Below are 26,952 nucleotides of genomic sequence, written 5' to 3'. Positions count from 1 at the left end.
AAAAAAAAAAACGATGTTATTCAGCCGTGGAGGGACCCCATAGTGTTAAGGGGTCAATGTTGTCTTGTATTTTGCCGGGCTAGAAACACTGTTACTGAATACCGAGGGATCGATTATCTTACGTCAGCCAGCCCGGCGCCCGTACCCAGGGACGTGTACCGTACTGTGTCGTTAGTTGGTAGGTTAGGCGTTACAGAATTTGGGGAATTTGGAATGCAGCCTTTGAGACTGTGTGGGGGAGACTGATATCTGATGGCTTAGTTTCAGAATGGTGTCAGTGCCCCTCAGTATTGCCGGGGATGTACAGTATTGCCGGGGATGTACAGTAGCTGGGTTTCCTAAAAATTCATGTTTGATAAATTTTGAAACGAGGAACTGGAGTATCGTGGTGCTGATGTAGATGTGCTAGAAAACATTAGGAGAAAAACTCTGTGATAGTTTGGTCATTGGAGGGGTTGGAGAATGAGAGGCTGACTTGGACATCGTATGTGAAAGAAGTACAGAGAGGAAGGGAAGGGGAACACCGAGGATGATTTGGAGAAGAGGGGTAGAGAGGTAGAGGAGATTGAAAAATGTGGGCTGGTTTCGAAAGTGGGTCGGCATCCTTCAGTTTTGCTGTCACATGATCCTCGATATTGACAGGTATTTACTCATTTATTTATTTAATTATTTATATATTTTTGGTTAAATAAGCTTTGATACTTTGAGAATATGATGTTCAACTTTTGGCCATGTGTAGAGAAGGTTGACATTTGTGGAATGGTTTCGGAACGGGGTCTTTTTTTTAAAGATATTTAGGGCATTGTAAAATTTCAGCCTAGTACTGGTAACTTTTAATTACTTAGGGTATGAATGGGTACAGGTAAGTCTGAGTTTTGGCCGGAATGACTGGCAAATAGATATGGATTTGTGGGTAGTAGTAAAAACAGACATAAATGGACAGATGGATGGGTGGACAGACAGAGAAATATATTTAAAAAATGGGCGGATGGATGAAAGGACGGATAGATACATGGGTATATGGGTAGTGGCGGCATCAGGAGTCTTGTCACAAGTGCCTGGGAGCTGATAAGTGCCGCTGGATTATCCGTGTTCTTTCGTGATTTTAACTCTCTGACTGCGAAATATAAATTATGAATTTATATTCTGAATCACGACAGACGATTTTACTAAGTTCAAGAGAGACCTATGGCCTTAAAATGTTACAGACTACTACAATTATTGTCTTTAGAACTTGTATCATACTCGAACTTATGGCGAACATTTTTCTCAGCTTACAAAAAACCGCCGCAGTCAAAAGACTGAAGTAAAATGCATTATACCAGACATTTGAACTTAACATTAGCCCAAGGTATGACAAAAAACGGCTTGGCTTTTCTAGTATTTATACTACATTGTTTTGCTAGTCTGTTTCTGTATACTGTATTGCATATTGTCTTGCATTTGAATAATACTCACTTTCTTCACTATTTTAACTCTAAATATGGCACATTTATATTACCTGATCATATCTACCAATTTTACAGCATGCGTGTGTCTGTCCACATTTGACCCTCTCGGATATCGACGTGCGATACATCAAGAGACGCGGAACGACAAGCAGACAGCGATGGTGTAAATCATAACTGCGTGCAGACAACTGCGTGCGACCCGAACAGTTTTATGCCGATTTTTCGCCAGACATTGGAAACCCTCATACAGGTCATATTGCTGGGTGGAATGAGCTGAAATTTCGCACGGGCATGCCCGGTATGCCATAGCAGGTCCATGTCAAGCTTGGTGTATGTGAACATACATTTAACTATTTAAGAGTTAAAATCGGGGACGAAGCCCTATAGTGCCTTGGGCAGGAGCAAGCACTTAGCAGCCCTATAGGGCCGCTAAGTGCCTGTACACACTATGTCGGTATCAAAAGAGTGAGTACTACAGTGCACTGTACAAACTAAATCGTTGAAGCATGGTAAGGTATTACTACGTTTCCTCGGCCCACCACAACACTGCCCCAAGACCCACATGACACGCCTGGAATTTGTGTCATCTGGCACGACGATGCTTTGCCCCGACACAACTACAAAACTCCATCTTTTCCACCGTGCAGTTTCCTTCAGAGTCGCATGAACTCTCTCTCTCTGTGTGTGTGTGTGTGTGTGTGTGTGTGTGTGTGTGTGTGTGTGTGTGTGTGTGTGTGTGTGTGTGTGTGTGTGTGTGTGTGTGTGTGTGTGTGTGTGTGTGTGAGAGAGAGAGAGAGAGTCGTGATGGAGAGTGGGAACTTAGGACAGGTCTATTTCACAAGATTTACGGGCTATCGGTTTCATCTCCCGTCATGACATAGGGGACGGTATTCTCATGGCCTTACCAGCTTCCCCAACACTCTTCATTGTTAGTCTAGTCCTGCATACGGTATGTTATCATTTAAGATGTCTAGAATTTCCCTATGCTAAACAATAATAAAATAATAATAATAATAATAATAATAATAATAATAATAATAATAATAATAACATCAGTGGGCAGAATGTAATAACCCTATGATCTCATGTCCTCTAAAGGATCAAAATCAGACAAGTTCTCAACCTTTAGGCGGCTGAACACACATCATCAAGAGACAACCAATCCGAACTACGGTACTTTTGTAAGACTCCCAAATAAACGGAATTCCGTTTATATTAAGAAAAGAAATATATCAACGTAAATGCCAGACAATGAAGGTGAAATACCTAAAATACAGGACAAAATGGGGTGCTTGTGGCCGTCCCAGTCTCATGAGAATACAGGCCTTGAATGTGCCATCAGCTGCTGGAAGGTGATGGGAGAGGCAGCCAGGTCAGGTCAGGTCAGGTCACACACATTCCCCTCCAGCACCAACAGCCGATAAATCCTCCATGTGTCCCTTCAGCCACGATCACGACCTTCCCTTAACCTCTTCCCTTGGGTGACCTCATTTTTTTTTTCTTCATACCTCCAAATAGTTTTTATTAACCCCCATTATTTTTTTTTACTGGAGGGATTAGATTTAGTCATCATTAATTTCTTCTCTACCCACGAGTTCTCCTCATTTCCCTCCCCCCCCCAAAAAAAAAAAAGGTATAAGCAAGAATAGCTATAGCAACGTGTAACCGATTAACGGGGCTGAAATAATGCACCGGGTGAATCCTAAGTTGCAAAAACTATATATACAGATCGGTGGACTCGGTGGTAGTGTAGCTGTCCGTCGATTTCAAACATTAGTCTGACGGCAGCTAATAAAAAAAAAAAAAAAAAAAGAATAAACAAATAAATACATAAATGTTCCGAAATATTTATTGAGAATTACTACAAGGGGTCGGATCTTACGTGAAACTAATAGCGTCATCGTGGGTAGTTTTCTCGTCCACTAAGGTAGTTCTTTAACTCTTATTTATAGTGAGGTTTTATCCTGTCACACTTTAGTATTTTCTTACATGCCTTCTATATTACTTTACAGACATAATCTGGGGGAGTTTTTATTGTTTCACTTAAGTATCTTTTACATGCCTTCTACTGTACATATATTTATCGACATTATCTCTTAATTATTATAGCAGACGGGAAGATTAACGTAGAAATCACTATAGTTGGTTTGTTATCTGACGGAACTGGGTCAACTTCACCTTAACACTAATTCGTGGCTGCATGCCTTATATATGAGGCAGAAATGAGTCTCCTTGATTACGGGTTAAATTTATCCACCTGAAATGGGGTTACGAATCTGTTGGATGAAAACAAAGGAGCTATAACAAATAAATCTTGTAATAAAGAGAACCTAGTTAGCATCCTAAGTGGTTGTGGAAGCTCCATAACACCAATTCCTAAGAGATTTGTTTTGTTTATTTTACCTTACTGTCCTCATCTGTTCTATAAATCCTTACACTATCGACATACCCTGCATAAATAACGCACGAATGGATATTAACCATACATATCCTAAAGATAAATAGCTGAGCAGGAGGTGTTAGGAAGCTTCCTCAATCAACGAGAATACGAGGCCAGGTGATGGCGGGAAGGTGAGTCGCCAGCCAGGCCAGGTCAACACACATTCCACCCCAGCACCTGTGACCTATAAACTCCCAACGTGACCCATATTCCAAGATTTCCCGGAGCAATTTCACTTATATGGATTTCACCGCCATGGGGTTATTGCTTTGGGTTTCACTGCTATAGGTTTCACTGCTATGCTTTTCACTGCTATGGGCTTCACATCTATGGTTTTCACTATGGTTTTCACTGTTATGGATTTCACTGCTATGAGTTTCGGTGCTACGGGTTTCACTGCTCTGGGTTTCTCCTAAAATGTAGCAACGTCTGGAGGTACCGTGGCAGGAATATCATCTCGCGATCTCACGGAACCAAGAATGCAATGAAAATGTACTGAAAAAATGAAAGAAAATTACTATAAGAATTAAGTAAGATTACTACATGATGTCTGGCCCAAGCTGGGAGTGAGTGTGTCATCTGGTGCTGCAACGGAAGTGATGGGACAGGTATCCCTCACCACACATACACACACACACACACACACACACACACACACACACACACACACACACACACACACACACACACACACACACACACACACACAAACTATAACATTCTTTACCTCTTTCCGAGAGCGGATGTAAATATAAATGCGATTAAGAAAGTTTAACGAAGGAGGTGTGACAAACTGAATACGACTGACAGGCTGTGGAGGGTTGAGGAAGTTGCCTAACATCTTTTCCTAAGCGATTTATTTTGTACATTACACCTTACTGCCCTCTTCCGTGTTATTACAATTTCTGCTTGAACACAGCCAGACGATGATTATTTAGTTTAGAGTTGTTGCCACTAGAGAGGTAATAGGTATGTTATATAGGCCTGCATTCTCGTAGGCTAAGGAGGCTCCCTAGCACCTCTTCCTTGGCGACTTATTTTATGATATGACCGGTTAATATCCTTTTGTACTTTGCTTATGCAGAGTATGGCGATGTTAGCAAGATTTACAGTATATAGCACAGTAGGACAGTAATGTGTAATAACCAACATAATTCGTTTAGGAAAAGGTGTTTGAGAGTTCCATTAACCGATGAGAATACGGGTTCTCACTCTCCCCATCACTACACAAGGTCCCTATGAAATGGCATAGAATCTGGTGGTACTAACAACAATACACACATTGCACCAGCACCAGTAGCCTATAAATCCTGCCGTGTCCCCCCACCACACCATCACCATATTATTTTGGTTTACTTAATTTATTCTTGCTGCCTCTGAACGATTTTAATAAGACTTGGCGAGACAGTTCGAAATGGATGGGTTAAGACATTCACTATCTGTACAATTAAAAATCCTTTACTCTGTGGAATAAAACATGACTTGGCTGTAACGAGGATAAAATAAACATATTCCACACACCCAGACCCGTATGCTCGCTAGTTAAGGAAGCTTCTTGACACCTCTTCCTTACCGATAAAGTTTTGGATAAGGCTAGTTAATATCATTTTGCAGAACAGGGTGATATTAGAATGACTTAAGTAACAAAGAATAGGACTGCATGGTGTTATAAGCAAAATAAATCGCTAAGGAAAAGGTATTAGGGAGCTTCCTTAACCAACGAGAATACGGGTCTTGGAAACATTCTGCATCTTCCTTCCTTGTCCTTCCAGCGAAAACAAATCTTAAGTACGACAAGACGATCGTAAGCTTGAGTATCTCACGTCTGGTACGTTTGCGTGGTTTCCTAGCGCCTCCTCCCTTGCGATTTATTCTACAGATTGGATCTAAAACTACGTTGGTAATAAAGTGATATACATGACACACGAGAAGATTATGGTGTGATAAGAAAAGGTGATAAGATGTTGAGCAGCTTCCTTTGTTACATGAGACAAGATATACACAATTAACTTTCAAGAAGGCACGCTAAATACTGGCACAGTACAGAGAGAGAGAGAGAGAGAGAGAGAGAGAGAGAGAATGTGTGTGTGTGTGTGTGTGTGTGTGTGTGTGTGTGTGTGTGTGTGTGTGTGTGTGTGTGTGTGTGTGTGTGTGTGTGTGTGTGTGTGTGTGTGTGTGTGTGTGTGTGTGTGTGTGTGAGTACATAGGTAAGCAGACAACATATCGATATTTGTATGTATAATCAGTGTACACGTAGTCAACGAGTACGTGTGTATAGCGAGCATCAAAAGTTCTGTCGCCTCTCTCTCTCTCTCTCTCTCTCTCTCTCTCTCTCTCTCTCTCTCTCCACGGTCTGCAACAGTTAGTGTGGAGAATCCTCAGCAGTCGACACTAATGAAACCGACCTAAAGGTAAATATCTATAGCAAAATAAATCCATTAGTGTCAGTTACTGCGGATTCACCACACTGTCGCAAACCACGGGGAGGAAAACAAGAGCTGCGACAGGACTTTTGATGGCGGCTGTACGTACTTCTGGTGCCCCAACCTTTCCTATCTTGGAGGAAAACAATTTGCCCGTCCATTTCCCGGGCGTCCAGACAGACAGATGGATCCTCGTGGGTGATAACTCAATATCCTGACCAGTATATTGATGGACACAATTATCGGCCAAAGTAAGCCCACGAAAACAGCTCTTGTGTTTCCCTGTCCCTCGGCCCACTATAGATTTTATCTATCTCTCTGAAACCCGTTCGTCATTCAGTCAAGCGTCCACGGGTTATTCTACACAATCACTCGTCCTACAATCACTGCAATAGTAAGTTGGAATAGTAAGTAGCGACGCTAGGATTGTGTAGATGGACCTGAGAGCTATATGTATTGTATTTCACACACACACACACACACACACACACACACACACACACACACACACACACACACACAGCAAACAGGAGTTATAACCCTAATTAAAAGACACAGAAAACTTTATCAGAGGGAAAACTGTGTAACTTCAGGGAGACGTGAGGCGTACACACTTTACCCATATTTACAAACTTTCTTCAGCTCAACTCTTGCATTTTAGTGACAGTTTCTTCATATATGTCTTTCTTGCTTCCTCCAGACGGTTTTATTGAGCTTTAAGAGATGCGGGAGGCGGTGGCCAAGGAGCTAGAGAGGTGGCCTCCATTCACAATGGACTCAGGTTCGAATTCCGGCTGGGACAGGGAATAGTTTGGGGGCTTGAATTTCGTTAAAGTACAGTTTACTGATCTACTATAAGACCCGCCGTAATGTCATAAAAACACCCTCACTAATACCAATACAGAAGTCTTGTATGAGACTTCCTAGCATGAATTAAATATAAGGACGGTGGGTGTTAGCGCCAAAGTGGTGACATTTGTAGATGAAGCCAGGAAGAGTTCTGCTGGACCTCAGAGAACAGGCTGTTAAGCCTATGCCCAGAGTCGGACACAAAGAAAACAAGTTCATGGGTAAATGAAAGAACTATCTAACATTCCTATTTCGGAAACTCTCTCAGAAGCTGGATATAATATTGTCAGGAGAGAGCAGCACTTAAGCAATAAGAAACCTTTTTTTTTTTTTTTTTTTTACTTAATGCGCAAAAGTGTAAGCATACCTCATACTTTTTACGGTCATTTATGTAACACTTGCATTTTACTAGATGTGACCAGCCTCCATCCCACATTAAAGAGTGCAGACAGCAACGGTAAAGATGTACTGTCGTCATCACATTTTCAGAAATTTTCATAAAGATTAAGGGTTCTTCAACACTGTCGTTCACTCAGTTTTGACAATATGATCAAAGAAAGCTACGCCACCGACCTGAAGGGGAAAGTTGTGTATTAGTTTTCCTGATTATTTTTTTTCTTCATTCATTCATCCACCAAACTTCACATCCATAGCTGAGCGACTATTAACCTTGTGACAAATGTGATGTAATATTTCGTTTAGCAATACTTCGCTTATTCTTGCGTGTTACCAGTCTGCGAAGATGGGGGTAGGAAAGGATGGAGGGTGGCGTGGGAGAGGGAAGCCGAGAGGAGGAAGGCTGGAAGGAAGTCTCCAATTAAGTACGTTTCCTATTTTCTATATCAAATTCTTTTCCTAAACGATTTTATGTCTTTCAATATCCATTTTCTTGAACGCACTTTTTTTTTTTCATTGTTCGACTTCTGGTACACCCGTATCTTCAACTCAGTGTTAAGTTCTTCATTTCAATTTTCACCTATTAAAGTCACGGTATGATTTCAATACCCATTTTCACATTTCAAGACACGATACCTATTTTCATTTAATTATTTATTTATTCACTTAGTATTCTGGTACATAAGCGAACAGGAAGGCATTTAACGAGGGAGGTGGATGGAGTTTGCTTTGAAAATTCTTGACGTTGCCCTGATCTGATAATTATTACTAAATATTCATAACAGACGAATTTATGAGTGTATATATAAACCAGAACTATTAGTGTCTAAGCAATTTATATGCTTAAAATGACATTTTCAGATTTCCATTTATATGAAAACAAACAGTGGGTAATGAATATCAGAATCCGAAAACAATGAAATCAGTTTACCCTCATACATTACAGGAAATACCTTCTTAATGATGAGATGTTCGAATAGGTTTACCCATAATTCGTTTTAAAACACCAGGACATCATCACAAAGATCTGACATGAAAATTCAGCTTTTGCCCTGAAAAAGACACAAGTTCCTAGTCCTGAGCTAGGTCTATGTTCACCTGTACACATATTCTTATACTTCGTTCTTTTCCTACACACACATTTTCTTATTCTGATTGTTCATTCTTCACACACACACACACACACACACACACACACACACTTATTTCACTCGCCCATCTCTGCTTCAACCATTTTAACATATCTGTATCAGTATCCTCCTAAACAATTGCCTTCATTTCAGTCTCTGGTTCCCGTTACACACATTTTCTAATTTCAGCACTGTTTCTGCGACCCACATTTCAGCCCTGCGTTTTTCAAGGGCGGGATGCTGCCACATGTTTCCGAATCAACGCATGTCGTAACTTTTCTTTTTACGTTTTTTTTTCCAATATGAAATATTTTCTTGATATAATTTTTCTCTAGTAAATAATAACTGATTTTGCACGTATAACAAGTGACCTAGAAAGATTCTATATTCTCCTTGTCCTTCCTGCAGTTCTATATTTTCCTAGTCTTTCATGAAATTCTATATTCTCCTTGTTCTTCCTGCAATTCTATATTCTCCTTGTCCTTCCTGCAATTCTATATTCTCCTTGTCCTTCCTGCAATTCTTCATCTTCCTTGCCCTGCCTGCAAAAATAAACGGCAAATTACAACACGAAATCAATCCTAAAGTCATGTGCGAATCTGGGCACGAATTTTCTGCTAAACGTATTTCTCCATTTCAATATCCACTTTCTCTCATACACATTTCGTTAGCAGTTCAGTGTTCGTCTTCCGCTACCGGTAACTCCTTATTAAAACAGCTATTTATTAATTAAACAATCAATTTCTTATCTAAACAGCTATTTCTCATATAAACAGACATTTTTCATATAAACAGCCATTTCTTATATAAACAACCATTTCTTATCTAAACAGCCATTTCTTACCTAATCAGCTATTTCTTATCTAAAAAGCCATTTCTGACCTAAACAGCTATTTCTTATCTAAACAGCCATTTCTTATCTAAACAGCCATTTCTTACCTAAACTGCCATTTCTTACCTGAAGTCATTCCTTATCTAAACAGCCATTTCTTACCTAAACTGCCATTTCTCATCTAAACAGCCATTTCTTTTCTAAACAGCCATTTCTTTTCTAAACAGACATTTCTTATCTAAACAGACATTTCTTATCTAAACAGCCATTTTTCATTTAAACAGCCATTTCTTATTGAAACAGCCATTTGTGTCCCTTGCAATAGTCAACTTATTTTCCCATTTCAATACCCGTTTTCCTACAACACATCTTTCCTCAACGCCGTACAGACCCCATTTCTTTACTAAGATACTCAACCAGGCCACCTCTCACAGGATGCAGCGTTAGACAATAGACAGATCCACTGACTGGCTGACAGACAGATAGGCTGACAGACATACTCAAATCCTGCAAAACACACTTCCTCACTGCGATTCTCAACAAGACCACCACACAAAATACAGACAGATAGATAGATAGATAGTCAGACAGACAAAAAGACAGATACCGTACACAGAGGGATCAGACGGACAAACAGATACTCATGTCCAACAACACATTTCCTCATTGCCATACTTGACTACCCTGCCCCTCACCTAACGCGTCACGCAACAGACAGACAGACGGGGCGACAGAATGACAGGGAGATAGAATGACAGGCAGACAGACACGGCGAGAGAACGTCAGGCAGACACACAGAGAGACATACACGCTCAAGTCCTGTTACACACCTTTCCTCATTCCACTGCAATTACACTTTTCCTCACTGCGACTCTCAACTACAGGAGCCCTCACGCGATGCAGCCTTGGACAAAAAAATTGATGAAAATAAAGACACAGACAGACACTAGGTATCTGCAACACACAATTCCTCGTTGCAATATCCGTGTGCTGATGCCGATGAAAAGCCTTGCAATATCCGGATTTAGTGACCAATTCTCTTTAATAATTGTTTATGGGGGCGAAACTGGAAAGCTTTAGCACATGATTATTGGGAAAGCTCCTATCTTAGCGATTCCCTGATCTACCATAATATCCCTGTTAAAGTTTTTTTTTTTCTATCAGTGTAACTATAGTGAAAATAAAAAAAAAGTCGTGTCCATTGTTTCTTATTTTAATTATTTATTTATTTATTTATTTATTTTTTAGGGGAGACAATGGCCCACATTCTTGTCGAAGGAGGCTCCTACCATCTCTTCCCTACCGATTCATTTTTGGATATGGCTGGTGAATATCCTTTTGTACGTTGTTTATCCAGAATATGGAGACATTGACTTATTTAACAGAAGAGGGCAGTAAAATGAAAAATGACATATAAATCGCATAGGAAATGATGTAAGGAAGCTTCCTGCACTGACGGGAATATGGACCCGTATTAAGCATATTAAGGTCAAGTACTGAACCCATCTCTGCGATCCCTGACTTAGTACAATGGCCTTGTTACACCTCTGAGGGTTTTCCTGCTACTGAATAAATTGCCTACCGTCACCAAGAATATAATTACCCTCTTTATCGATTTAGGGCAGAGAAAGATTTTTTAAATTAATCAATTTTTTCATTTGGTGGGGGAGGAGGGGGCACATTTTGGCGAAGTGCCTGTCTTCAAGATTTCCTGCCCAAACATAATAGCCGAATTCTAGGATACTTCACACTACATTCTCCTTAACATTTTGTATTCATTACATAACTTTCATCTCCTCTCTACCGGCTGTGACTTTGGAAGATGCTACATGGACTTTAGCCCGTGTTCTAGTCGGTTTAAAAAGCTCCCTAACACCTTTTCCTAAGAGACTTTTTTAGCTTGTTACGCCTTACTACCATCGCCAGTGTTATATAAATCCTTCTGATGTCGCCATATTCTGCATAAACTATGTACAAAGCCATATTAACCAGCCATATCAAAAAATAAATCGCTAATGAAGAGGTGCTAGTGAGCTTCCTTACCTGACGAGCACACGGATCTTTACGTGCCAGCAATATGAAGCACACAACAAAGGAGTGTGAAATGTTGGGTGGGAGAGACGCAGGTTACAGCTTGAACTCTATATTTTCTCACACGTTTCGGGCAACCCAGAACCCATCTTCAGGAGTTGTGTTGGGTTCTGTGTAGGCCGAAACGTGTGAGAAAATACACAACTCAAGCTGTAGCCTGTGTCTCTCTCCCACCCAACATTTCCACTTGTAATGGATCAGCTATAAAGGAGTATGAGAAGGATGGATGCTGTCTGTAGTTTGGGGAAGCATGGGGGTTAAGGAAGGCGGGACACAGTGCTGGAGGAGGACTGGCAGCGAACTTTTGCTCAGGGCTATAGGTTACTGAGGCAAACGAAGTAATAAAAAAATGCATAAAAAACATAAACGACAATGTCTTGGTGTGTTATGCGGAATAAATCGCAACGAAAATGATGCTAGGAACCGTTCACTGCCAACGAGAATGCTACTCGGTACTCTAATTTTGTCTTGGAGACTTCCCTGCAGAATGAATAAAATTGTCTGGCGGCAGCGTAAGTAACCTGGTCTCAAGGTATCAAGAATGAACAGTCTGTCGGCAGAATAAAAAAAAAAATAATCTGGTGTCAGAATAATAACATAATCAAGCAAAAAACATGTGTGAATAGGATAATGGGTCGTTTTTTTGTTCGGGGGAATACGTAACACTTCTTCTTTAGGTATTTACTCTGCATATCACTCGTTTATATCTGCTCTACTAATTGCTCTGTCTCTGCTGATTGGTTGGGCCATTGTTGCAAGCGCTCTCGCTTGATTTGTGCGGGTGCAAAAAATGAACACAGCCAACGAAACCAAGGATGAGTAAGTTAAAGAGAGCTGATGACGCTAGTTCATTGTAAAAACTCAAAACACAGCAAGCAATCCAGAAAACCGAGAAGTATGTATTAAAAAGAAAGTAAAACATGAAAACCGAAAGTCAAACTCAGCCAGTGGAACGGTGTGAAATGGAAAATGTAGGAGAAAACAGATAAATAAATATATAAACACTGAAAATAAAGTGTGGGAGGGGAAAATAAACAAATAAATAATGAAAATAAAATGTAGGAGAAAATAAATAAATAAAAATAATGAAAATAAAACTGCCGAACAAGCAGCGTAACAACATAAGAGGAAAGTATAAAAACTAGTAAAACCTAAAGACTATGGACAACAGAATAAAGGTAAAGACTAACGACTACAAAAGAAGAGGAATATGCAGCTAAAGACTCAGAGACACAAAATACGTAAACAGAGAAAAAATAAAAACAAACCAGCCAGCATAACATAGCAGGAAGCAGCAACCAGGCGCACATAACTTACATTTGTATTTTTTTAACTTTTGCTGGGGGAGGGGGGTAGAAAAATTACCACGTCTTGAAAATTATACCTTCTCAGAAGCTTCTTCTTTGTAAATTTTCCCGGCCGTACTTAAAGTGGTCTAACGAACCGGACGATTAGCTCTCCTTTGAACTACTGACGGGGACAATGTGCGTCTCTACAGCGAAAACCACTCGCGGGGTGCGGTGTGGTAGTGTGGTGGTGGGAGAGTGAGGAGGGGAGAGGTGGTAGGAAGGAAAAACAGGAAATGGAGGAGGACGAAAGGGAAAGGAAGGAGAAAATGAAAAGGAGGAGGAGGGAGGAAGGGAAAAGGGGGGAATGGGCGGAGGAAGAAATGAAGAAAGGGAGGAGGAAGGAAAGAAATGGGAAAGGGAGGAGGAAGGAAAGAAATGGGAAAGGGAGGAGGAAGGAAATGGGAGGAGAAAGAAAGGAAAAAAAATGGGAAGGGAGGAGGAAGAAAAGAATGAGGAAAGCGAGGAAAATGGAAAGAACAGAGGAGGGAAGGAACGGAGGAAAGAAAAAGGAATGGGAGAGAAGTTAGAGATAAGGAAATGTGAGGAGAAAGAAATTAAAAAGGAAAGGATGAGGATGAAATGAAAGGAAGAAGGAGGGGGAAAGAAAGACAGGGGAAAGGAGAGGAGGAAGGAACGAAAGAGAAATGTTAAAACAAGGAAAGAATGGGGGAGCAAGGATGGAATGGGGGAAGAGGAAGCTGTGGAAGGAGAGATGGGTGAGGGTGACGGGATGGGAGGAAAGGGGGGGAGGATGGAGAGGAGGAGGAGGAAAGAATGGAAAGGTGAGGAAGGAAAGAGAGGGACAAGATAAAGAAAGCTGGAGAAAGAGGAGGAGGGGAAGGGGAAAATGCAGGGAAGAAGAAAGGGAAGGAGGAAGCTTGGGGAGGAAAGAGGGCTAGTGATGGTCGAATGGTGGAGGGGGAAGATGAGTGAGGGAAATGAGGGAGAAGAGAGGGAGGTGAACAGAAGAAAGAGGGGAGACGAACGACTTACAAAACAGAGAGGAGAAGGGAAAAGGAGGGAGAGGAGGAAAGATCCTGAACAGTGGAGGAAGGTAGGGAAGACAAGTGTAGGAGAGGGAAAGTTGGAAAGGCAAGGAACAAGGGGTGTCGGTACAAAGAAAACCACTCTCGGGCTACACAGGTGAAGGGAGGGGGGAGGGCAAGGAGATGGAGGAAAGGTAGTGGAGAGAAGGAAGAAGGAAAGATGAAAAGGGGAGGCAGGAGGATAATGACGGGGAAGGGAACGGAGAGGAATGACGGAAGGGGGCAGAGGAAAGGGGAAAGAGAAGAGGCAAAGGCAGTGGGGGAGAGAGGAAGAATTGGCATATGGATGAGACAGGAAAATAAAGTGAAGGGGAAGGGGTGGAAAACAAGTACAGGATGGGGATTAGGGAAACTGGGAAAAAGTGCGACAATGTAAAGGCATGGGCAGGTGCCATGTATCGCTGAGTCACCGTGTTCATCTCCGTAACTTAGGCCTTTGAGCCAGTGGTGGGACATCATTCACTATCCTGGGATACAAGGCCACTGCATTATCCAGGTTACTGCAGGTATTAAGTGTTAACCCTTGGCACTAAGTTTACCCACCCACAAAGGGTGGATGGACACCACAATCGAGTGGTACCAGCTGCCCGCACACGGATTCAAACCCTGGTGCTATGGGGCCGCGGGAGGATAAAGGGCAAGTATTTGGTGTACGGAGAGACCAGAATAACGAAAAGGAAGAAAATAAGAAGTAGTTAAAGACTGAAAATGAACACAAACGTACAAACATACGCGCGCGCACATGCACACACGTACACGCATAAACACACACACACACACACACACACACACACACACACACACACACACACACACACATATTCACGTATGCATTATACACATACATGTAAACATACATACATACACACGTATGCACACATACATACACGGGCATACATAAACACACACGTCCACACATACAGATTCGCATGCACACACATGTACACATACACACACACACATACATGTACGCACACATACACACGCTCACATATTTACATGGACGTGTGTGTGTGTGTGTGTGTGTGTGTGTGTGTGTGTGTGTGTGTGTGTGTGTGTGTGTGTGTGTGTGCGTGCGTGCGTGCGTGCGTGCGCGCGCGCGCGCGCGTTTCATCTTTTGTCTCTGCACTTTTTCCATCCCTAAATTTTACCAATAATATTTGAATAAAAATGTTGTTCTCTATTACACTGTCGACAGGTAGTGTATAACATCACTCTGACAATAATTTATTTTAGCTACCACCACTACAACCGCCACTACACCCACCACCACCATCACCGCCACCACTACTACACCAACGACATCTCCACCACTACGTCCACACTCCGTATCATTTCTAAAACTGTTTGGTCGGTGTTCATAAACAACTATATATATATATATATATATATATATATATATATATATATATATATATATATATATATATATATATATATAATATCACCATAACACGCCATTAACAGAATGCCCAACCCCTGTAATACTCCATGACCCTCCAAGGTAAATAAACATATAACAAAAACTTGTACACATTGACCATGCAGGTTTATCCCGGAAAAGAATGTGAACATTAGTAAAGGCAAACTTTTTTTTTTTTTTGTCAGCCATTACATTGTGCAAGATTTAAAAAATAAACACACGAATACTGAAATGAAGCTGCAGTTTGATAGAGCAATCACTTTCCCGTGGCAAAAAGTAAAAATAAAATTCAATGACATACTGAATATTCATAAATAATTATACTCTAAAGCTATGCATGCCAGCGCACCAAAATACTTCCGTACACACACACACACACACACACACACACACACACACACACACACACACACACACACACACAAAACGAGCTTTTATCTTTATATATTTAGTTAACACAGATGGAGCCTGAAGATAAAGAGTCAGCTTGAGACAGAACTTTTGTGGTTCTAGTATCATCATTGGTCTCACTTTCCGTCCTCCAGGCCTCAAGTACCTGAACTATTGTAAATGCCTGGCTAATAGTTCCACCCTTACACTCACCATCTCCTGACCCCTTACACCCCCACCACCCCCAACCACCCTACTCCCCACTATCTAACTTCACCCTCAACCCCCCCAGCTTACCCTCAAGTCAACCACCACACCTACCACCTACCACCACAACTCACCTCCTCCCTCTGCCAACTGGTGCCCGGGCGTGAGGCTACTGCCGCTGCACTATAGTCCTTCCAAAATATCGAGATCGTTTGGGCGTTGTCCCTCACGGGAATTCCCCGATCCACGGTGCTGCCGAATCTGTACCAACACACACCTCTCTGTCTCATGTCAGCTATTTATTACTTCTAAATGAAATTTATTTGCAGTATATATGTATATACATCTCTAGTAAGGCTATATAGTGTAAGAAATGTCTGTTGTTTTTAATAATAACAATGACTTTTTATAAATACCTCAACACTTGGCAACGTTGCTTTCCAACGTGTCACGTTTGTAGGTGAGTCAGTGAGGATGGGTCAGGTCATCAGGTGTCAATCCGCAGGTCATTTCCTCTCTGACCGCCATCAAAGATGGAAGCTCCTACCCCTGCTACTCGTATAGTCTTTTCATAGAACCGTATACATCAGGTGTCAATCCGCAGGTCATTTCCTCTCTGACCGCCATCAAAGATGGAAGCTCCTACCCCTGCTACTCGTATAGTCTTTTCATAGAACCGTATAGACTTTTTATAGAAATATATCTCCGTAAAATGTTGATTTCATATGCAGAGAGAGAGAGAGAGAGAGAGAGAAAGACAGACAGACAGACAGACAGACAGAGTCAGGAGCTTTTCTTCAAATTCTATTTAATAATTCATAAAACCGTATAGACTTTTTATAGAAATAAAATCTACATAAAATGTAGATTTTATATGGAGAGAGACAGAGAGAGAGAGAGAGAGAGAGCTGGGAGTGAGGGTTGTCCCTTGAGCTATGTCTCTAATCCTATAATTTGCCCAGTAGAAAGTATGGCAACGTCCGGGGTCGGGGAATTCCCATGAGGGACAACGCCCAAACGATCTCGATATTTTGGGAAGACTATAACTAACTTTCACACCACGTTTATCCTATAACTATACAACTCTCTCTCTCTCTCTCTCTCTCTCTCTCTCTACCCTTCATAAACTTTCCCACTTGGGCTACCATATGTTCTACCTGAACTCAGTAATTCTCTCTCTCTCTCTCTCTCTCTCTCTCTCTCTCTCTCTCTGTGTGTGTGTGTGTGTGTGTGTGTGTGTGTGTGTGTGTGTGTGTGTGTGTGTGTGTACCCCCTCCACAATATGTCTACCCCCGATGTATATATGTCCCCCCCCAATGCATACATGCCCCCACTAAACTTGCTAGGTCAGCATGCTTTCCCACGCCTGAAGACGGCGTTATTGCATCAGTTGGTAGCAGACAGCCGAGACGGGCAGACTATTTTACTGTGAGCTTGTAATAAACTCCTTATCTAGCTGTTTGTACACGGAGTTTCTTTCACCAAAGTATTGCAAGTTACATTTGGCAGCAGCGGTGTTTCAAACCATCAGATTCTGACTGCCTCGTTGGATTTTTAGTGATACAACAAGATACACGACGTCTCGCATCTGCCAGCCTCGCCCCTCCTCCATGCCTCTAGTGGTGTACTACCTGGCTGTGCTTTCCGAGTGTCCAATTTTTCTCACCAGTGCTCACCTCTCAAACAACCGCACCCGTACGCCTTGTTCCTGACCGCACGTGTCGCCGTCGCCGACCTACGCACCTGTTGCACCTGTTCCCAGCACCTGTTTCGAACTCATCATAGCTCCTGCCCCCACGGTGCCACTTATCACTGTCTGCCCGCTGCCTGCCCACCACCATTCTCTGCATTTGCAACTCACCAGCTCTACACCTGCCTTGCGCCGACATCTGCCCTCACCACCCACCACCGGCCTCCGCCGTCGCCCGCATCTGGTCTGCATTACGGAGCCTCCTAAGACCGCCACTCCCTGCCGGTGATTCATCGCGGCGTCTCTTCTCCTCTCCACCCAGCTGTCTCTACCCCGCCGCCCCGCCTCGCCCTGCCCAGCCCAGCCCCGCCCCGCCCCACCCCGCCCCGCCCCAGCCCAGCTGCGCCCAGCCACCCCTGCACGTCATACATCTCGACTCTCTCCTGTGTAACTATAGTATATCTTTCCTTTCTATAGAGATTATCCTCGATTTTCTCTACAGATTGGTTATTGTAAATATTCCATCTCATTTCCATTACCCCGTTTTCATCTTCACCTACGTTATTTATACTCCATCTCATCCTTCGCATTTTATTTAAACCATCCATCCCCGCACCTTCATTCATTTTCACGCCTACTCGTGTATTCCATTCTCTCATTGTTATATTATACATTTCCACTTACGTATCCATCTTCATCCTTTTATTTTCCATTGCCACATTAAATGTCATACTTTCCACGTCAACCGCTTAACACCCGCCCTCTCGACCCGGAAATATCACCTGATCATACCCCGTCTGCCGACTCTAACACAATCACTCATTTACGAAGTGGCAAAGAGTACCACCGCCCTGTACCTGAGACTCCCGTTTCACTTCCCGCAGAATCACTTACTACCCGTCCTACCCTCGTAAATCCAGATACCTCCTCCTCTACTCCTGCCTCTACACTCCCTTCTTCTTCCTCTACTCCTTCCCCTGTCGTTCCCTCTCCTGCCTCCCTTCATACCCCGTCTTGCTCGCCCTTAACTGCCACTACCTTCTCTCTCTCCCACACCTCTCCTGCCGCCACTTCTACACTTCCAGCCATGGCCAACCCTCCACAGTCTATCTATCTCGACGATGCCAATCGTCCCAAATTTACTGGCCAGGACCCAACTTGGTCTGTCTATGATTTCCTCAGAGAAGTCGAAACAGAAATAAACAATAGACAAATTACCGAGGAATCACTCAAAGTAGCTTACCTCCTCGGTCGCTTGCACCACGGTAAATCGGACATCGGATCCGCGATCCGTGCAGGACATTTCGATAGCATTCGTACCTTTGCTGATTTTCGTAGGGAACTCATCAGCCTTTGTTGCCAGCATTCAAATACCGCGTCTCTCATGGGATTCATTAATCTCCTAAACCAACTAGATGAGGACTTGCACGTCCCAGCGCAACATGCCAAGCTCCGTGAAGCTGCCGCCACCATGAAAGCAACTAGTAGCGAGATGCTCCAATTACTGGTAAACACGAAATGGTTAGAAGACAAGAATGGCGTTCCAATGCTTTCACTCACCAACTTTGCTGACTTAATTGGTTACCTCAGATTCCTTCACTGGCTTACTCCTAAACAGCGAGAGCTAGCCTTGGAAATCGGTTTCAATCCAGGAGATAAAATTATTCAGGTCACTAAAGCCATTCATGAAAGAACAGGTTCAAACTACACGCGTCAGGGCACCACCCAACCCTTGGCCTCCTCAGTCTGTCACACCTCCACTACCCCAGACCAATCTCGCTCCCGTCCCACCACACGCGGCAGACCTGCCACACATCGCTCTCCTACCGCAGGTCGTGATCAATCTAGCACCTGACGAAACAGACAATCTTCGATTCTTTGCTGGTACTGTGGTCATCCTGGACATCGAGCACCCAGTTGCGACCGTACATACAGACGTCCTCACTCCCAAACCAGACAGCGTACGCCTTCCCGCTCACGTCGTCCACACTGCAAATACCACAAATCAAGCACGACTCACACCACTGAGGAATGTCGTTACCTCAACTGCCAACAGTCGGGGGAAGTGCCGCGCCCGTATCGGACCAATATCACGTAGAACCAGAAACCCAACTCCCCATCCGCCATGTAGGTCCCATAACATCCTCGGGTTTAGTCATTCTCGGCAGCAGTCATGACATACCAACGTCATTCTTCTTGGACACAGGATCTATAGTAAATCTCATCTCCGAAAATTCCTTACAAATTATTCATCGCCATCACAACCACGTCAGTTTCCTAGAACCACCAGACATTCACCTATGTGGTGTCAACGGCTCAGAGTTTAAGGTTAAGGGAAGAGTCACCCTTGAAGTCAAAATCCACAGAGATTTGCCCCCTATCCCAATTGAATTTCATGTCACTAATGACTTGCAGTATCCCGCAGATGCCCTTATTGGTTTCTCCACCATGGCACAACACTCCATTGCATTATTACCTGCTTGTGGTAGTATAGACATTTCTGGATTCCCGGTTTACACTATGGAATGTCCCCGTCCTGTTCTTATGATCAAATCAGTCCTTCAATTACCTCTGTCCCTATCACTACCAAAAAGTCCAACCCAGCCCAAACCACTACTATCATCATCTGAGAATACAGAGATCATTCCTTTACTGACTGTGAGCAAGGACATAAATTCCTCAATGTCTCCTGATACATCATCTCAGCCCTCGAACATGGCTCTTACATCCTCTCCCGACAACACTATCGCTGACTCAGACATGTCTCAGTTACCTACCTCACACAGTCTGAATGATCTTCTCCAACACGCAGAGACGAAACGTGCAGTAACGAATACGTGCACAATTTTGTTACCGCATGAGTTCACCAAAGTCTCTGTTTGTGTTGCCGGTGCGAAAGAAGGAGTGGATGTACTAACCCTACCTGAGACGTGTTGTGTGAATGGCTTGACTTATGAGTCAGCATGGTGTACAGTCTTAGAGGACAGTTTATGCTACCTGTACTTGCTCAATGTCACAAATGCTCCACTAAAACTTAAAAGTGGTGTAAAGATTGGAGACTTCCTGGTATACCCAGCGGCCGTAAAGGTGTGCCAGGATTCCTCAATTCCTACTATTCAGACTGATGATACACCAATCGGTGTATGTACTATTAACTCTACGGGATCTGCGCCGACATATTCACCCGATATGCTCTCACATCTCACTTGCACAGATTCCCCAGAAAATACGCCTCAACTCCTCGACCTTCTGACCTCGTACAGAAACGTGGTTGCCTTACCCGGTGAACCGATGGGTAGAACAGACTGTCAAACATACAATTGAACTACTACCAGGAACTCAGCCGATTTACATACCAGCGTATCGATTTCCTCACAGCCAGAGAAAGCAGACAGATCAAATGGTACAGAACATGTTAGACCAGGACATTATTGAACCCTCCGTCAGTCCATGGATTAGCCCACTTTTCTTAGTACCAAAGAAGGACGGCAACTTTAGACCAGTAGTCGACTATCGTAAGGTCAATTCTGTCACTGTTCCAGACCGTTTCCCGTTACCCGTCCTCACTGATTTGCTAGAATCCCTTGGTGAAATTAACGTAGTCTTTTCATCTTTAGACCTCCTCAGCGGGTACTGGCATGTCGAAATGGAAGAATCCTCTCGCCCAGTTACAGCCTTTAGCACCCCTTCCGGACATTTTCAGTTTAAGAGACTCCCTTTTGGTCTGAGAAATGCTCCCTCCGTGTTCATACGACTTATCCATTCAGTCTTCAGCGGTATGATGGGACACTCTCTTTTTGCTTACCTAGATGATGTCATTGTTGTGAGTAAATCCATCCCTGATCATTTTACCAAACTCCAGCAAGTCTTTGAACGCCTCCAGCTCGCAGGCCTGAAAATCAATCTCAGTAAATGTGACTTCCTGCGAAAGAAAATCAAATTCCTAGGCCATGTCGTAGATGCACAAGGCATTCATACTAATGAGGATAAAACTAAGGCGATCATTAACTTCCCAGAACCTACCACTACCGACGCTGTACGAAGTTTCCTGGGCCTCAGTGGCTATTATCGTCGCTTCATCCGGGATTATGCACAGATCGCCGCTCCTCTGACCCACTTACTCAAGCAGAATGTGCCCTTTGTTTGGACTAACGACCAGTCACAGGCTTTCCAAAAGCTAAAGACAGCTCTTGTAAATGCCCCTGTTCTGGCGTTCCCTGATTATACCACACCCTTCCTTCTCTGCACAGACGCCTCAGGCACTGGACTTGGTGCCGTTTTGATGCAACTCGATTAAGCATCAAGGAAGCGCATAATAGTGTATGCTAGTCGCACCCTTACAACCGCTGAACGTAACTACAGTGTCACAGAGCTCGAAGCGCTAGCGGTAATCTGGTCCTTGAAACATTTCAGAGACATAGTCTATGGTTATCCAGTGCATATCCAAACAGACCACCTTCCACTATGTGATTTGTTGAAGAATCGCAACCTAACAGGTAGACTAGCTAGATGGTCTGTCATCATCCAGGACTTTAATCCCACTTTTCAATATGTACCAGGCAAGTTGAATGTAGTCGCAGACGCACTCTCACGTCACGTAGCAGCGGCTATAACATCACTGCAGCCTGAAGTAACTGAAAACACTACACTAACGTCAAAAGTTGTTCGAAACTTTCAGCCCCAAGACCCCATGTGGTCCAAAGTCATTTATTTCCTAGAATCTGGCGATGCCTCGACCTTACCTACTCTGCCAGTATCACTAGATGAGTTCATGCTAAACGATGATCTCTTATACAGGAAAACACTGCTAACAGGCAAAGATATGCCCAATCGCGAAGTACGCCAACTTGTTGTCCCCACTGCCTTGATACCAAAGGTTCTTCATATTGTTCATAATACTCCTCAAGCTTCCCATCCAGGTAAAGACCAATGCTTGCGCCAAGCACGTCTCAAATACTATTGGCCAACCATGCACCGCGATATCAATGCCCACTGTGACTCTTGCCTCTCCTGCCACCGCCACAAAGGATCAACCGGCTTACCAGCACCTCTCTTACAATACCCAATCCCATCACGACCATGGGAAACCGTCTCAATCGATCTCTTAAAACTACCTCTCACAGAATCTGGCGCTGAGTACTTGTTCGTAGTGGTCGACCACTTCTCCCGCTACTGTGTCCTCGTACCCCTCTCCGACAAGACCGCGAAGAGCGTTGCACGTGCCCTTGTAGATCACGTAATTTGCCCGTTCAGTACCCCTCATACCATTCTTACTGACAACGGTACAGAGTTCAACAATAGCCTTCTAGATGAGATCTGTAGCCGCTTTCATATCAGTAAGTGCAATGTCGTGCCTAACCATCCGGCTTCCAATGGCCTTGTAGAACGCCACAACCGTAAAATCTTAAGAGTGCCTCAGACATCTAGGCTCCCATAGTTCGTCCTGGGATGACTGGATTCCCCAAGTGGCATCCTCAATCAATAGCTCCATCAATGCATCCATTGCTGAATCTCCCTTCTTCGTCTTTTTTGGTTTTGACAAGGACCTCCCATACTCTCTCTTATCCTCAAAGCCAGAACCCATCTACAACATGGATGATTATGTTAAACTAAAATTGGCCAACATCCAGACAATCCACCAGTATGTCCAATCCACTTTGGCTTCCTCTCAGGAGGACATGCTGCGGCGCCAACATAAATCCGCCTCTCCTATCACCATCAATGTAGGCGATCTTGTCTTTGCTCATTCCCATACACATTCCTCTAAGTTGGATGACAAATTTACAGGGCCCCACCGCGTCCTCACTCAACAAGGCAACAAATTTCACCTCCAGGACCTGTCCACTAGGGACACCAGATGGGTCCACGTCGATGACTTAAAGCGAGCACCCCGTGGCCTCGTGTTGGAAGAGTCACTTACACAACCTCCTGCCCCCTCTTCCCCTCCTCCCATCCCTCAGTCTACCTTGTCTCCACCTATCCCTCAGTCTCCTTCCTCTCCACCTCCACCTGCTCATTCATCAATCAATCAATATCGGTCCAAACTGCGCTCTGCCCATCACCCTCTTCACGACCTCCCCCATTAACTCTACCCTGATTTTCTAGGTACGATGTTAGCGATCTCCCTGCTGGCAGTGCTGACCCTCCTGGGGTCTGGGTCAGGTCAGGACGATGGTGGAGTACGTCCCGGGGCCTTGGTCGGCTCGGGAGGCGAGGTAATGCTTATCGAAGACGTAGCCTCTTTGCGCTACGATCTTGCGCCCCTGGCCGACGTAGCCATTGCCCTACCTGCCTACGTGCACCAGCTCCGCGGAATCAGGAACATCTCACGGCCCTCATGGGGACACACAACCCGAATGAGTATCTCTATAACCTTTTCCTCCCACTCTCCTGGCAATTGCAATACATAAGTAACAGATTCACTGAGCTCAATGACACATTTTCCATTCAGACACCCGTGGGTCGTTCTCGTGTGAAACGAGGTCTCTTCGACTTCGGCGGTGAGATTCTGAGTGGCTTGTTTGGCATTGCTACAGCCCGTGACATTTCTGGCTTCAAATCTGATCTCACTCATTTAGCTTCAGCCCTAGAATCACAACGCCGAGTCATTAAAATCCAACACACTATGTTACAGAAGCTCACAACCCAACTCAATGAAGTCACGTCCACTCTAAACAATTTCACCGATATCTTACAACGCCACCTTTCAGATCTCAACGTTATCTCTCAGTTCTTCTACCTCAAACTCAACATGGATAATCTCCAACTAGCCACTGACTCTCTCTAGTCTCAAGTCTCTGCCTTGGTTCGTATCCTGGTCGATACTATCAATGGACGTGTCACTGCCGACTTAGTACCTGTCTCAGCTCTCCGTTCTGTCCTGGAATGGGCTCACTCCACCTTCGGTCTCTCCCCAGTCCTCCCTTACTCCTCCCTTGAATATTATTATCCTGTTCTCCAAGCCACTCTTCTCACCACATACGTCGTCGTCCATATTCCTCTCCGTTCTGCCATAACCTTTAACCTTTTCCACATCATTCCCTTCCCTTTCCGCCTCAACAACTCCTTGTTACAGGTATCTGTTCCTTCAGAATATTTCCTCCTCTCCCATGATCATCTTTCCGTTGCCTTCCTTTCTTCCACAGACCTCCAGCAATGTTCCTCCCTTACTCTGACCTCTTGTCTCTGTGCTGCCCACCTTTTCGCTATCTTCGCTAGCAGTGCTACACCCTGTGAGTCTGCTTTAGTTCGCAACCATTCCATCTACTCGGCCTGTTCTTTTGTCCCAGCTCCTGACCTCCCGGTCCACCATGCTCACCTCAACCATGTCCAGTACTTCTTCTTTGCTGTTCCCATCTCTGTCACAATCATGTGTCCTGGTTCTTCCGTTCACTCCGTCCCCGCTAGTGGTCTCTACAAAGCACCTGACTATTGTACCGTCAAATCAGAGTCCGTCATCACTTACGCCACTCGCTATCACCAGGCTGTTCGTAATCACTCCTATGACATCTTTCAACCACTCGACATGCCTTCTACCCTACCATCTGCCAACATTACCATCACCTCCCCTAACTTGCGCATGCTAACCTTCCTCAATGACAGTGATTTCATTATGGATCAATTCTCTCTGGCCTTCAGCCGTTCATGGGTTCATCCAACAGTTGTGTTTCCCCCTGTGGTTATCGCTTTCATAGGTTTTCTACTCATCATCTGTGCAGTGCATTGTTGTGTCAGAAAAATGGAACGTCGACTCCAGGAAATCAGAGTCGCTACAGGCATAGTACGCCCTACACACGACGTAGAAACTCCCCGTACTTAGTGCCCTCACATTCAGTGACTACCATTGCCATCTAACAATTAACCAAACTGTGACCAGCACTCTGCCTACTAGAAAATGATGGTATTTCTTTCATGCCTTACTGAGTGACAGTGTATCCTACAGAAAATACAAAAAAAAAAAAAACATGAAGGAAGAACAACAATAGAACTCTCATATCTACTCCTTGTTTATCATGTATCAAACTATTATTGTGTAATTCCCATTATGTCTTAATCCTTGTATATCTTATATGTATATATCCTTCTAATTCCCTCCCCTCAACATGGCCATGTCTCCCCTACTGCCCCTGTATCATACTTATCCCTTGTACAAACCTCCCGGTCCTGCCTTACTACTATAATCAAACACCATTTAACTCCCGGTGTCAGGAGACACCGTCTCAGCTACCCGGGGGAGTAGTGTACCCCCTCCACAATATGTCTACCCCCGATGTATATATGTCCCCCCCCAATGCATACATGCCCCCACTAAACGTGCTAGGTCAGCATGCTTTCCCACGCCTGAAGACGGCGTTATTGCATCAGTTGATAGCAGACAGCCGAGACGGGCAGACTATTTTACTGTGAGCTTGTAATAAACTCCTTATCTAGCTGTTTGTACACGGAGTTTCTTTCACCAAAGTATTGCAAGTTACATGTGTGTGTGTGTGTGTGTGAGAGAGAGAGAGAGAGAGAGAGAGAGAGAGAGAGAGAGAGAGAGAACTGCAACTCGGGTTCTTGTAGTTGTACACTGAATGTGCTAACCAATGCACCACTGTTCCCCCATACCTTTAATCTAAGAGGGAAATGGTTTAGGCAGGTCCCAGTTTCTGACGGCTGGAGAGTTGTGAGCATTAAATCTAGTTAGCCTGCATGCCACGTTACAGAGTGCAGTCAGCAGCGTGGCACAGAGGTCAACCAGGCTTCACTCTCATCAGGGGTTCACAAATGACTATCAGAAATTTAAGGTTTAATTACAAGACCACGGCTATACAGGGTGGTCCACATATAACGCTCCTCATCCACTCCGCCAGGTGCTTTCTCGTGTTCTAGGGGGACAGCTTACTCAGCGTTATCAATGTCTAACCTGTATTATTTATTTATTTCCTACTCCCACTGCCATAGCCATGCCCACATCGGCAAACTAAGCCATCCCCTTAACACACAGGATAGCATCAGGTGGGTTTCTTGAGGAGCTCTATTTACGGACCACCTTGTATATCTTGGCCTATATAGTCATCCTATATGCCAGGTTACTGAACACATTCAGCAGTGAGGTGGAACAGCTAAACACTCTATCTATCTATCTAAAGTATCTATTTCCTAACTTCTTAATCCCGTAAAGGATGGGTACAAACAAATCGCCTCCAGGTGGCTTAATTTACCATTTGGCTGCCTTTTAACTCACACCCTCATC

General features: G+C 43.8%; 1 protein-coding gene across 1 annotated transcript in view; it reads right to left on the bottom strand.

Moving 5' to 3' along the window:
• Positions 1 to 26,952, bottom strand: part of LOC145395278 (glutamate receptor 1-like) — a 397,634-nt gene that overhangs the window by 244,100 nt on the left and 126,582 nt on the right. The window lies entirely within an intron of this gene.

The sequence above is a fragment of the Coenobita brevimanus genome, chromosome 1, assembly GCF_032717465.1.
Source record: "Coenobita brevimanus isolate Jiangsu-jjx chromosome 1, ASM3271746v2, whole genome shotgun sequence".
NCBI lineage: Eukaryota > Metazoa > Arthropoda > Malacostraca > Decapoda > Coenobitidae > Coenobita > Coenobita brevimanus.
This window is presented reverse-complemented; position numbering and strand designations above follow the sequence as displayed.